The 14,895-nt window shown below is 37.1% G+C and overlaps 1 protein-coding gene and 1 long non-coding RNA gene across 14 annotated transcripts in view; one reads left to right on the top strand and one right to left on the bottom strand.

The window, feature by feature from the left end:
- The window catches only part of LOC107567913 (serine/threonine-protein kinase MARK2-like), a 49,695-nt gene that overhangs the window by 4,052 nt on the left and 30,748 nt on the right, over positions 1-14,895 (top strand). The window lies entirely within an intron of this gene.
- The window catches only part of LOC107567917 (uncharacterized), a 20,715-nt gene continuing 19,343 nt past the window's right edge, over positions 13,524-14,895 (bottom strand). Inside the window, exon 3 of the long non-coding RNA XR_001606683.1 lies at positions 13,524-13,535. This is a non-coding gene — a long non-coding RNA (uncharacterized lncRNA). The remainder of the gene's footprint in view (positions 13,536-14,895) is intronic.

Raw genomic sequence — 14,895 nt, 5'->3', positions numbered from 1 at the left:
CCCATTAGTAAAAAAAATATAAAAAAAGTATTTCTGGTCTCTGAATCATTTTTTGTTTCACTGTATATCCTTCGGTTATTTTCACACATAATTATGCCCATTAAAATGTATTTTACAAGTTGTTGTTACTTTCACTGTTCATCTTTAATTTAATAGCATTAGAGCTGCTCCATTGCAGCTGCTTAGTACTGTAATCATGTGCTTTGCTGTAGTAATGCAGGGAACCACTTGTTATAAATCTCCTAACTGTGATATTTTCAGAAATAGAAGTTGTTTTCTCATCTGAAACGTGCTGCAATTTATATTTCAAAGCCACTCATATAATGCAGAAACACTCAAGCAAGCAAAACACGCGCAACACGTGCACGTGTTTGTACTGATGCAGAATGAGAGGACAGTAGTACAGCCTAGCGCATCAACATGCATTTATCATTCTTACAATCACTGCCAGAATGTCCAACTTCACCATGGTGAACTTAAAATTGGGTTCTATTATTTTTCCTCAATAGTTTTGTGGCAATAATTAAGACCAAACTGAACATGGTGTGTGTTTATGGTGCATGTCAGCAATGTTGTTTTGGTGGGGGCGGGGTGTGGTGGAGGTGGGGCTTAGGTAGACTATATTATCGGATATCGCAATATTTTTTAAGGCGATTATCGATAAGATATTTTTGACATATCGCCCAGCCCTAAAATGCATGTAATTGTTGAATTGCTATATATGTCATATACAATTTTTTTTAAATACCTGGACACATTTGCTTTGACAGTTGATTTCATCTGCCATGTATATTATATATAATGACCACTTTATTAAAAAGTTAAATTATGCACAGTTTACTTAAAGGACTAGTTTATCTAAAAATTAAGATTTTGTCATTTACTCCAATTCATGTTGTTCCAAACCTGTACAAGTTTCTTTCTCATGTTGGACACAAAAGAAGATATTTTGAAGAATCAAACAGTTGACTTGTGAAGTAGGGAAATAAATACTATGGAATCAGTGGGGACCATCAACTGTTTGATTACCAGCATTCTTTAAAATATCATAAGAAGGAAACTCCTATAGGTTTGGGTAACTCATACATGATGGGTAAGTAAATGATGACAATTTTCATTTTTGAGTGAACTATTCCTGCGATGATGCAATTTTAAATTTTTCCTTTCTCTTTGGAGTGTTACAAGCTCTTGGTGCATAAAGAAGATCTGTAAAGTTGCAAAGACTAAAGTCTCAAATCCACGATATCCGCTTCGTCATGCCTGGAGCTGATCCGTGCTGGTCGCTGAGGAAATACATCAACTTTGCACTGGGGATCGCCAGATCGGCTATCACTGTGAACGAAGCGGAGTCCAGCCCGGGGTCGTTAAATGTGGTTGCCGCAAGCCCGCCGGCCGCCGCTCACTCTAGCCCGCCGTGTGAAACTACTTTGTTTGGCCTTCCAAAAGAGGACACGACTAGAAATCAGTGGTTAAGTTGTATTTACAACACTGTTCCAGAACAGTTCAACCCAAATATTCAGATGTGTGCAGCGCATTTTATGGAGGACTGTTTCCTGATCCTGGGAGAGTAGACTCCAATGCGGGCTGTTCTGACTCTCAGACTGCAAGTACGTTTTCATTTTAAGGATTTGCCACTGATGATTCAAACGCTAGTTTTGAGCAGTGTAGAGTAGCGCTTGTTTGTCATTTCTCTGATCACAAATGCAGACATGGTTTTATGTTTACGCAGCGCGATACAACGCAACGCAAAAAAAAGACAGTAAGTCATTATAATCTGTACTTATGTCCCCACTGGATGCAACAAATGCCTCATTTATAATTGGTTTTAATGTTTTTGTCTCATCGCTCCGGCCGGGACACGGCATCACAGTATGGTAAGGGGCATAACATTTCCGTCACACGCTTGAGGTATTCGGCCAATCACAACGCACTAGATAGCTGGCCAATCAGAGCACACCTCGCTTTTCAGACCGATGAGCTTTGTAAAAATAGACGCGTTTCAGAAAGGCAGGGCATATAGGAGAAACAATGTACAGTATGTGGAAAATAATGTGTTTTTTTTTTTTACCTCAAACAGCATAAACACATTTCATTACACCAAATACACAAAATTATGTTATTTTTAGCAACATCATATGACCCCTTTAAGGAGATGACACCTTACCCACTGACACATCTTACCTCACTTGTCCGTGTGTGTATGTGTGTAAAGTCAGATGTTGAACTGCAGGCCTCTTTCTGGAGAGAGACTGAATGCTAAAGTCAGCATAGATGGTGAAAAGAACATTTTGAGCATCAGGTCTCCATAGCAACGTAAAACTTCAGAGTTATGCCTTGACGGTGAATGCAGTTTGATTGTAGCAACACTAGCATGACACCTCAATTTCTGGAATAATGGCTTTTAGTTTGCTTGGTATGCGTTACATAGTGTCCCAAAAAAATGAGCCCCTCCTGAATTTGTCAGCTCTGACGTCTGTGACCAGCCCTCGCTAACCAAGCCATAAACATCAGCAGTGACAAACGATGAAACTAATGTTGCTCAGAACACCCTCGGATTGTCCTCGGAGGAATCAGAGAACTCCAACCGGTTCGACTGATGACATAATGAAGAGTCTCAAGTCCATGTGAATGATGAGTCTAGTAGCTGAATAGCCTAAATTAAGGGTTGTGTATTGTAGATGTGGAGCTGGATCATCTGGTTGGTTTTCCCACTGGTGCTAGGTTAAAGGAAATAAAGGTGTTGGACAAAACTGGTTTTTCAAGGAGACAAGTAGAGCTAGTTCATCTGTAGCTCATGAAAGCGGAGTGTTTGTATACTGCCTTCCTTCTTTGGTTCTAAGGATGGTTTTCATTGATAAGGATCTGTCCATTTCTTAGGGTTTAATTAGTCTTTGAGCAGGATTCCACCTGGTTAGGCCTATTCTGTGGCAGGAATAGTGAGTATTTTATAGGTGTTTGCTGACGGGTGTGGCGCTGATCTGAACCACACTGATTTGTGCAGATGTTGTGAAATCACTACAGAACTCTTTTCTTTTATCTTGTTATAACACATCAAATGTTACCAGTTGCTATCTTCTAGAGATCCAAAAAAAGGGAAGGACCGTGCCCACGCGTAGGACCGTGTGTCATGGATGCAGGTTGTTTCAGCTCAGTTGAGGCATCAAATTAAAATTAATTTGAAGCTGTAAATGTGTGTTCATGTCCAAGATTTTATCTTGTAAAAGTCGTTCATTGATCCCGAGCTAAACAGTTACTATACTCTTGGCTGACTTGCAACATTTCTTCTGTTCCGCTGGTAATGGTTGGAGAGTCCAGAAAAGTTTATACTAAAAGTATAAAAGAAATATACTTGCCTGATCTTATAACATGCTGCGTTTCAGTCTTCCTAAAAAAAGTTATTTATGAACTTCTGGTTGAAAATGAGTCATACTGTTTAGAAATAATTAAAAAAAATAGTGAAATTATTAGTACTAATCCAGATTCAATGAATAAGATAAAATTAAAGTGACGTGGTATTTTCATTTCTTTTTTATACACTAAGAGAATGAGTGTAATAATAATAAAAAAAAGTTAAAAAGAAAATTATCTTAGAGGTCTTTTAATGCACACTCTGTTTTTCTCTAAATTTTAGTAGTTTAAAGAGCAGTAGAGCATGTCAAAAATACTTATCTAACCAGGTTAAAAGGCTTTATCAGTCTTATTCATATACATTCATAAATTTTAGAAATAATTATATGTTGTTAATTATTATTAATTAGTAGTATTATAACTTGTGTTTGTTTGTTTGCTGGTTTTTATTGTATTTGTTATACTTGTATTTATTTTAAATAGTTTTTGCCATGAAAATTGCCTAGGATGCTGACATGGCATTAAATGCAAGGGGGAATGGCAGAGGATCCCCAAATCCAGGTGTGAAGAACTTGTTGCATCTTTCCCAAAAAGACTTATGGCTGTATTAGATCAAAAGGGTGTTTCTACTAAATACTGAGCAAAGGGTCTGAATACTTAGGACCATGTGTTATTTCAGTTTTTCTTTTTTAATAAATCTGCAAAAATGTCAACAATTCTGTGTTTTTCTGTCAATATGGGGTGCTGTGTGTACATTAATGAGGAAAAAAAATTAACTTAAATGATTTTAGCAAATGGCTGCAATATAACAAAGAGTGAAAAATTTAAGGGGGTCTGAATACTTTCCGTACCCACTGTATATACTACTACTATTATTAATTAGTAAGTCAAGATTAAATTAATAAAATAAAAAGATACAATTAAAGTGACTTTGTAGCCTAATTTCAACAATTGTATTTAAATTGTTTAATAAACTGTTAAGACAAATCGGGATTGATAATGTAGTAATAAAAACATTTCTAATGATCTTAGAGTTGTGATTTTTGGTATACTAGCTTTATTTCATAATCAGATTTTTATACATTCCAGTACTTTAAAATGTCATGTCAACAATTGCTTATATAACCAGTTTAAAACTATTTCAAATTATGAATTGTTCATATTATTATATTATTCATGTTCTTCACTCAAATTATTATTTATATAAATATTATTTCCCTTTGTTCAGTTTTTTTTTGTTGGCATCATTGTTTATCAGCAATCAGAAGAGAAAAGCTAAAGTCATCAGTTGTTGCCTAATTCTAAATTCTCCGTCAGTGTTTGCTGCAGTGATGAATGTAGTTCATTCAACATTCTGATCGTAGTTTTGTCAAACACCTTTCATTTAGTCTGAGATAATTGAGTCTAACATCCACTTTTGATTACAGTAATCTCCTTAATCTCTTCAATTTTTTTAAAATATAGTCTCTATTCTACATCTGTAACCCGGCGATGACGTCATTCTTCTAATGTTCTTGTACCTTTGACTGATTACTGGTGAGATGTACAGGAGAAACCTTCAGAAGGACTCAGTCTGCAGTTTATCTTCTCCCACTCCGTTCTATTGTCTTGTTTCCCAGCTGTCTGGGCATGTCAGCTTCTTGAAGGCCTCGTCTCGCTCCGGCAGCCACTCCTGACAAACCCAGACACGTCGCTTCCTGTGTATGACCCGAAACCCAGATCATTTAGGCTTTTTCTTTTCTCTCTCACTCTCCTCTATCACTGTACTTCCGGGAATTAGCTCGACTTCCTGTTATGCCGTAGTGTGTGAGGAAGCTGCTTTTCCCAGCTTGGACCTCTGGAGTGGTCCGCATGTGGATCTTATTTTAGGCAGAGACCTCCTGGGCCCTGAAGTCATCCTCAGGGTTATTCGTCTACGGCTATCAACACTGGACTTTGTTTTGAAACCATTTTGGAGTATCTGTCTTTACTTCTGTCATGAGCCTTTGAGGAGTTTAAATTCTTCACAGCAGGTATTTTTGAAGAAAGTACTCTTTGTGATTGGTTTTCGGTCCGTTGAATTAAACTATACATTAGGGCTCTGAGATATGGGGAAAAAAAAAAAAACGTACTGCGATTTCTTTGATCAATTTAGAGATTTTGATTTTAATCACGATTTTGACACACACAGACATACTTTACAGTCATTAATGCAGTCAGTGTGAATTTGAAACATATTTCCAAAAGAAAACCAATTAGAGCTTTATCAAAAAGCTGTAACATGTCTCTAGAACAGACATAAGGCAAAATAATCATTAAGTAAAGGTGTAACAAAATGTCTCTAGAATAGACATATATGGCAGAAAGAAGAAAAAAAAAATCCAGTGTCCAGGGATTTTTTTTGCCATGCATTGGTCATAGAGCTCTTTGTGGCGTTGCCTCAGATGTTGAACTAGATTTGTTGCGCCAAGTTCACACGTACTCCGTCTGCAGTGCGTATACAGTATGTGTATGCGGTGCAGAAGCAGCACGGACTCATTTTGCTTTCGCACAGGACGCGTTTGCAGTCCGCTCCTGATCCATGGCTGTTTACCACAAACACAACATTTGTCCATTATTTTGTCCATTTCAAATCCAAACGTTATTTCTGAAAATGCTTTTTCAGCATTGTGATTCTCTTTTATCACAGTACAGTAATACAATGTTTCATAGACATATTCACTTTTAAACTCAATAAATATAACTACCACCACGAGTGCCATCTATTATTGCCTTGTTTATCTAAAAGTGCACTTTCCCTTGTTTTAAATCTAGCCAAAAAGCCATGTGTTGACTGTGAAACCGTAGACTTTAATTATATGCATTTATGGTGTAATTACTAAATTTCCGTGTCAATCCATGTTAATTTTTACCGCAAATAATGCGCTGTCACTTTAATTCAGCGCATGCAGCACAGCAGAAATAGATTCCGTGCAGAAACGATCGCAGCATGACTGCTGCAGACGCACCGCTCCTGGAGCGCACTGCCGGACCGCAATCGCATGCAGTGTGAACGCTCTGATCCGTTCACACGGGTGCGGAAAAAATATGCACCACAGACGGTGTGTGTGAACCTGGCTTTACGTTTGTATGCACGCCCGGTCTGTTCTCGTGCTCCATTTAGGCGCGCTGCATTCTGATTGGTTCGGATAGCATACTGCGGGGAGGTCGGGGCGTGGAAAATCGTGCTATAATGCGATTTAGAAATCGCGCAAGCTCAAATCGCGATTTTATGACGATTAATCGCACAGCCCTACTATACATACATGCATGATGCTTTTTTTCTAATTGTTTAAGCAACTTTATTAATTATATAAGGTTTATAAACATTATTTTAAACATTATGCACTTTTTTCAAAGATAGTCGTGTTATTTTATTATGCTTTGAAGAAATGTTCATAATATTTTGCTCGATGCGCTCTCTTGTGGCCTCGGGAGAGAAGCCAAAAGCCCCCCTAACTAAAATGATGCCTTTTACAATCAAATATAATTTGAATATTGATCATATTTAAGTAAAAAATTAGAATTTTGTTTTTCAGCCATTTTGACAGCCCTTCAGACATATGAGACTGTGAGGTCTTTAGATGTGTGAGAGCATGTTAGTTTGACCCAGAAAGAGTTATAGCCAAATTAGTGTGTTTTGTCATTCTGTGAGGATTTTTTTCCAAGATTTATGTACCGTTTAATGTTATATTTGGACATTTATCTGGATTATCTGCTGTAAGCAGATAGTGCTGTTTTTCATATTCTCTTTATGTTTTAAGGTGTAAACATAAGCAAATACATGAAAAAGAGCCACATCTTTATATGACTTGGAGGGCCGTTCACATAGGATATGTTCTCGGCACTGTTTATTTAATTGTTGGTTTATGTTTGGCACTTTTTTTCTTGCATCTCACATTTTTAGTACACCATGTCAAGTTAAAAGTGGTTCAACTCTGAAAAACACCTCACAAGACCCTACATTTAATTTCATTCTGTTGGGCTGCTTGCTGTTTTTGAACACTAAGCACATCTTTTGTGAATGGCTCCTTACATATGTGTTATGAGCGTTTCACATTTATTTGCTGGTCTTTGAGTGAAACTTGTGTTTTTATAGTCGAGATCATTTAAGTGATATATAATATAATGACTATATCAAATCTGACTATTTTTTTTTTTTAATGTTTCCTATTATAATTATGCTATTATGAAAAGCAGTAGTTGGAGATAGTTCAGCCAAACTATAATTTTGCCTACAACCTGCCCCCATATCAGTCATACAGATTTGGAATGACTGGAAAGGAAGATATTTTAAAGAGTTTTGTGGTCCAAAGACATGAGACTGCATAAACCTTAGTTACGTTAAATGACATATTGAATTTTACATGGATGACAACAGGGCTGTGAGGGATAGACTTGCAGTCAATTTTAAAACGTACAGCTTTTAAAACTGTTTTATGCAGTTTTTGTCTACAGAAAGTCTTTTGGAAAGATGTTACAAACAAATAATCCATTAAACTTACAGTACTCCTATCCCTCACTGACTAGTTTTCATGCCTAAATATAGCACTACTTTGACTATAGTCTGTTGACTGTTGAAAGGTCATACAAGTTATGAAATGAGGAAGTAAATGACAATTTTCTTTTTGGGGTGAACTACTGCTTTAAAAAGATAGTTCACCCAAAAATGACCCAATGATTTACTCACACTCAAGCCATCCTAGGTGTATATGACTTTTTCTTTCAGACAAATACAGTCGGAGTTTTATTAAAAAATGTCCTGTCATTTCTCACCAGAGCTTACGCTATGCCTACGTCCTACATCATCCGCTGGAACGCCACTCTCGTAAATGCAAATGTGACAGTTAGCGGAAACTAGAGATTATGCTTTGTAAAGTTTTAAATATGGATATGTTTCTTACAAATACGCTTTGCTTCAGAAGCCCTTTATTTACCAGTGTAGAACACTTCTTATGATAGATGGATGCACTTTTTTGGGCTTCAAAATCTCGACCACCATTCACTGCCATTATAAAGCTTGGAAGAACCAGGACCAGAAAATTGTTATATTTTTGATATAACAATGATTGTATTTGTTTGAAAGAAGAAAGTCATATACACCTGGCTTGAGGGTGAGTAAATCATGGGGTAGTTTTCATTTTTGGGTGAACTATCCCTTTAAGGGTTGTCACGTGACTTATACAGTGGGGGAAAAAAGTATTTAGTTAGCCACCAATTGTGCAAGTTCTCCCACTTAAAAAGATGAGAGAGGCCTGTAATTTTCATCATAGGTATACCTCAACTATGAGAGACACAAAATGAGAAAAAAAAATCCCGAAAATCACATTGTAGGATTTTTAAAGAATTTATTTGCAAATTATGGTGGAAAATAAGAATTTGGTCAATAACAAAATTTCATCTCAATACTTTGTTATATACCCTTTGTTGGCAATGACAGAGGTCAAACGTTTTCTGTAAGTCTTCACAAGGTTTTCACACACTGTTGCTGGTATTTTGGCCCATTCCTCCATGCAGATCTCCTCTAGAGCAGTAATGTTTGGGGGCTGTCGCTGGGCAACACGGATTTTCAACTCCCGCCAAAGATTTTCTATGGGGTTGAGATCTGAAGACTGGCTAGGCCACTCCAGGACCTTGAAATGCTTCTTACAAAGCCACTCCTTCGTTGCCCGGGCGGTGTGTTTGGGATCATTGTCATGCTGAAAGACCCAGCCACGTTTCATCTTCAATGCCCTTGCTGATGGAAGGAGGTTTTCACTCAAAATCTCACAATACATGGCCCCATTCATTCTTTCGTTTACACGGATCAGTCGTCCTGGTCCCTTTGCAGAAAAACAGCCCCAAAGCATGATATTTCCACCCCCATGCTTCACAGTAGGTATGGTGTTCTTTGGATGCAACTCAGCATTCTTTCTCCTCCAAACACGACAAGTTGAGTTTTTACCAAAAAGTTATATTTTGGTTTCATCTGACCATATGACATTCTCCCAATCCTCTTCTGGATCATCCAAATGCTCTCCAGCAAACTTCAGACGGGCCTGGACATGTAATTGTCATGCTGAAAGACCCAGACACGTTTGATCTTCAATGGCCTTGCTGATGGAAGGAGGTTTTGGGCCTGGACATGTACTGGCTTAAGCAGGGGGACACGTCTGGCACTGCAGGATTTGAGTCCCTGGCGGCGCAGTGTGTTACTGATGGTAGCCTTTGTTACTTTGGTCCCAGCTCTCTGCAGGTCATTCACTAGGTCCCCCCGTGTGGTTCTGGGATTTTTGCTCACAGTTCTTGTGATCGTTTTGACCCCACGGGGTGAGATCTTGCGTGGAGCCCCAGATCGAGGGAGATTATCAGTGGTCTTGTATGTCTTCCATTTTCTAATAATTGCTTCCACAGTTGATTTCTTCACACCAAGTTGCTTACCTATTGCCGATTCAGTCTTCCCAGCCTGGTGCAGGTCTACAATTTTGTTTCTGGTGTCCTTTGACAGCTCTTTGGTCTTGGCCATGGTGGAGTTTGGAGTGTGACTGTTTGAGGTTGTGGACAGGTGTCTTTTATACTGATAACGAGTTCAAACAGATGCCATTGATACAGGTAACCAGTGGAGGACAGAGGAGCCTCTTAAAGAAGAAGTTACAGGTCTGTGAGAGCCAGAAATCTTGCTTGTTTGTAGGTGACCAAATACTTATTTTACCGAGGAATTTACCAATTAATTCTTTAAAAATCCTACAATGTGATTTTCTGGATTTTTTTTCTCATTTTGTCTCTCATAGTTGAGGTATACCCATGATGAAAATTACAGGCCTCTCTCATCTTTTTAAGTGGGAGAACTTGCACAATTGGTGGCTGACTAAATACTTTTTTGCCCCACTGTATGTGTTTTAAAGTCTATTTTAAGATTTTAAAAGACTTTTTATTATTGCTGTTGTTGTTTTTAATTAGCTAGTTAGCATTGGCGTTCCTCTGCATAACCACATCGGGGGCCTGTTAAAATGCCTGAAGTGTGTTGCTTATTTACTTCTATTGTTATTAGTTTCTCAAAGGAAGACCGGTCTCTTCCTTCCTGTTGTTTGTGTTGTTAGGTGTTAATTGTGTAAGAATTATCATGGTGTGCACTAGGGATGTAACGATTAACCGCGAGCCGGTTGAAAATCGATTTAAGTATGTGATGATTCAAATCGGTTGAGATGCTAAACAAATCGCGATTCTATTAGGGGTTGGATTTTATATGAACGTATGTCAGAGGGGAACTTACTGTCTTTCGATGGTATTTTTTTCTTTTCCTCTTGCCTCTGTATAATGCATATTAAAGTTCATAAATCCAGCGCTGCTTTGTTTACAGCGGAAACCAAGGAAACACTTTAAGCGCCACCTGCTGGCAGAGAGTGAATCTGCGTCTCATTCAGCTCGTCTGCTGTTTGTTTCATGCAGATATTTTTTTTATGCATAGATTCACAAAACTGAAGTCAAACCATTCTGTTTTGCTTCAAATTTTGAAATTATACAATGTAATTTAGATTAAAAACTGCTCATGTTGCATGTACGCAGCATCTCTGTTTGTATCATGATTAAAATGCAGTGGTTGCCTCTAATTTTAAATGGAAAGAGCACAGACAAAGCCTTAGTTTGTTTATATGAAGAGATTTATTTTGTGTTACTTATTTATTTGATTTGGGGCTTGTTTTAAAATGTCAATTTAGGTTTGTCATTTACATTTACATTATATTTAAATTTTGTTATTTAGCAAACGTTTTTATCCAAAGCGACTAACAAATGAGGACAATAGAAGCAATCAAAACCAACAAAAGAGCAATAATTTGTGCTATATTAGTATATGATTATAGTGTTATATTTCAATTTCACAAAAAAACTTACAGTATTATGTCCAAGCGATAATAAAATGACACATTTAATTTCTAATTTGTCTTAAATCTCATTTTGTAAAAAAACTATTGTGAATCGAACCGTGAATAGAATCGAATCGTGAGTTGAGTGAATCGTTACATCCCTAGTGTGCACTGTGCAGAAAGGTTTGTGTGGTGTTTTCCCTTGCTGCATCGGTGATTGGTGTGTAAATCAGTGGTTGAGCAGCAGTGCTGCTGTACTGAAGGTCAGAGCTGTGTGTTTGTGTGTGCGTTGAGTGTTACTCTCACTGCAGACCCTCGCAGCACATCAGCTCAGTGTGACGTACACTCGCTGCAGTATCATTACACTTCCCTTTTGTCACGAACAACAGGCAAACTTGTTTGTGTGAAGGGGATTGTCTGTAAGTGGGTGAATCTCACAAAGAATGCCTTGGTCATATTTCACACTGAAATTATAAAATCTTCAAATCCCTGATATATGTCATTAAGATATTAATAATTTTAGATAATATTTTTGATGTTATTATATGTAAATGTAAGATTTGTATAAAATATAAGAATAATTTGCATCATTTTTGTCCATGTGTATGTATATTATTGCTGTCAAACGATTAATCACATCCAAAATAAAAGTTTTTGTTTACGTAATATATGTTTGTGTACTGTGTATATTAATTATGTATATATAAATACACACACATACAGTATATATGTTGAAATTATTTACATGTATATATTTATATTCATATAATTTATATTATATATAAATATAATTAATATATAAACAGCATATTTTTATGAAATATATACATGCATGTGTGTGTATTTTTTTTAGGGCTGTCAGTCGATTAAAATGTTTAATCTAATTAATTGCAAACTAAATTTGGCTGTGAAAATACCCCCAAAAGATCATTTAAACCTAATATTGTGTTAAATGTTTAGGCTACAATGGCCTAACATAAAATATGGAACAAGAAGATAATTCGAGAAACATCTCAGTATTTTTTGTTCATGCAATGGAAGTTACTAGTGACCAAAATACCTTCTTTTATGTTGTGCAAAAGAAAGTAAGTCATTCAGTTTTGAAACAAGAGGGTGAGTTTGATAACAGAATTTATTTATTTTTGGTGAACTATCCCTTTAATGTTTTTTTTAAATAAATGAAATGATACTCTAAAGAAGAAACTAAAACTTCCAGCAGGTGGCGGTAAATGTCTTTGAGTCGATATGTTCAAACGGCTGATTCATTCAGGAATTCAGTAAACTGAATCATTGGTTCACACGATTCATTCAAAACGCAGATTCATTCAGAAACTAAACACCGCTGTGTTGCTTGGAGATGCACAACAGTTTTGCTGTGGCTTTATAGGTAATATGTTTGTTGGCAAAATTGAACAAAACGCACAATATTGCGTTTAAATTTTGCACAATATTAACTTCTTATTTACTGAACTCTTGAATAAAATCCCATTTGCACTCGTGTTCTTCGTGACAAAAACAGCACTCTTGTGATATTGCTCTTGCTGCTGGTGTGATATCGCTTATCATATGATATAAATATGAGACAAAAACTAATACAGAAAATACAAAAACTTTTTTGCCCCAATGTCTTAAATTTTTGTGGCATAACTGCATTTATGGAGTTGTTGTCCTGCATCATATTTGTCAACAGTAAATCACTCGCATATGCGAGTAAATCTTCACTCGGGCGACTAAATGATGTCTAACATTAGCCAATGGCTAATAAATTCTCAGATTTTACTCGCCAGTGTGTGAGTTGGAGGCTGAGTATAAGTTTAGCACAGATATATTTTCACTCGCCGGACACTCTGACTGAGCGCTTCAGAGTTTCACTCTCTGTCAAGCAATCTGTGATATTTTTCAGTTCATCTGAATGGATGCGCAGCGCACCTGTATTTAACGTACTATAAATTCTAGTGTGAAGGCGCACACCTTGCCGTCACTTTGTCTCACACACACGTGCAGAGAGAGAATTGACGCACTACATGTAAACAATATTCTTTGTTGTATTTTCTTGTCAAAATAACAGCATTCCTTTGGAATTCTTTAGCTTTTAAGAACTGCCGGGTTTCTCCGGTAGTGAGTGGAACTAATGCGTAAACGGCAATCTCATTGGCTGGCACTCACCTATTATCGTCCCTGTTTTGATTTCAGCAAATCAGTTTGAGCGAACACACACAACCTGATTAATATTCATGAATCCAGCAGCTCATTAATCCTTAATGTGTTTTAAATTTAAATCCTTATTGGTAGAATTCGTATCATTATTATCTTATCAGTATTACACTGAATGACCAAGGGGAAGTCGTGGCCTAATGGTTAGAGAGTCAGACTCGTAACCCTAAGGTTGTGGGTTCGAGTCTCATACCGGCAGGGATTGTAGGTGGGGGGAGTGAATGTACAGTGCTCTCTCTCCCACCTTCAATACCACGACTGAGGTGCCCTTGAGCAAGGCACTAAACCTCCAACTGCTCCCCGGGCATCAATTCTCTCTCTGCCCACTGCTCCGGGTGTGTGTTCACGGTGTGTGTGTTCACTGCTGTGTGTGTACACTTTGGATGGGTAAAATGCAGAGCACTAATTCCAAGTACGGGTCACCATACTTGGCCACATGTCATGTCATTTTGTCACTTTCAAAAAGCACCACCAACAGTTCAGTTAAAATGACTAATATGCATTCATACATGGTTATCATGTTTAAATTCTAATTACTAAAGTTCTATCATTAAATAATACTTGATTATCATATTATAATGCTTGACTGACTGATGTTAAGTGTACTTTCAGATATTTAAAAACTGTGCCATTTTACAAACATTTTCATGTACAGTCGTGGTCAGAATTGTTGGCACCCTTGGTAAATATGATCAAAAAATAAATCTGCATTGTTAATCCTATTGATCTTATATTTAAATTATTTTTTACAAAAATATAACCTTTCATTAAAGAATAAGAATTGAAAATGGGGGGAAATCTCATTATGAAATAAATGCTTTTCTCTAATACATGTTGGCCACAATTAATGGTACCCTTTTATTCAATACTTTTTGCATCAACCTTTTGCCAAGAGAACAGCTCTGAGTCTTTACCTATAATGCCTAATGAGTTTGGAGAACATCTGACAAGAGATCAGAGACCATTTCTTCATCCAGAATCACTCCAGACCCTTCAGTTTCCCAGCTTCTCCTCTTCAGTTCACCACACTCATTTTCTATAGGGTTCAGGTCAGAGGACTGGAATGGCCATGGCAGAATATTCGTTTTGTGCTCGGTGACCCATTTTTGTTTTGATTTTGATGTTTGTTTTTGGATCATTGTCCTGGTGTAAGATCCAACCTTGCCCCATTATAAGATTTCTAGCATGGACAGTCAGTTTTCAATTTTTTATCTGTTGCTATTTGATAGAATCCACAATGCCATGCATCTAAACAAGATGTCCAGGACCTCCGGCAGAAAAATACACCAACAACATTAAAGATCCAGCAGTATATTTCATTGTACACATGGGGTACTTTTTTACTCCTGTGTGCACCAAACCTATCTTGAGTGTTTGCTGCTAAAAAGCAGATTTTTAGTTTTTATCTGACCATAGGACCCAGTCCTGTTTGAAGTTCCAGTAGTGTCTGGCAAATTAATACGCTGGAGTT

Source organism: Sinocyclocheilus grahami, unplaced genomic scaffold, assembly GCF_001515645.1.
Source record: "Sinocyclocheilus grahami isolate Dianchi unplaced genomic scaffold, SAMN03320097.WGS_v1.1 scaffold1196.1, whole genome shotgun sequence".
Classification (NCBI taxonomy): Eukaryota; Metazoa; Chordata; class Actinopteri; order Cypriniformes; family Cyprinidae; genus Sinocyclocheilus; species Sinocyclocheilus grahami.
This window is presented reverse-complemented; position numbering and strand designations above follow the sequence as displayed.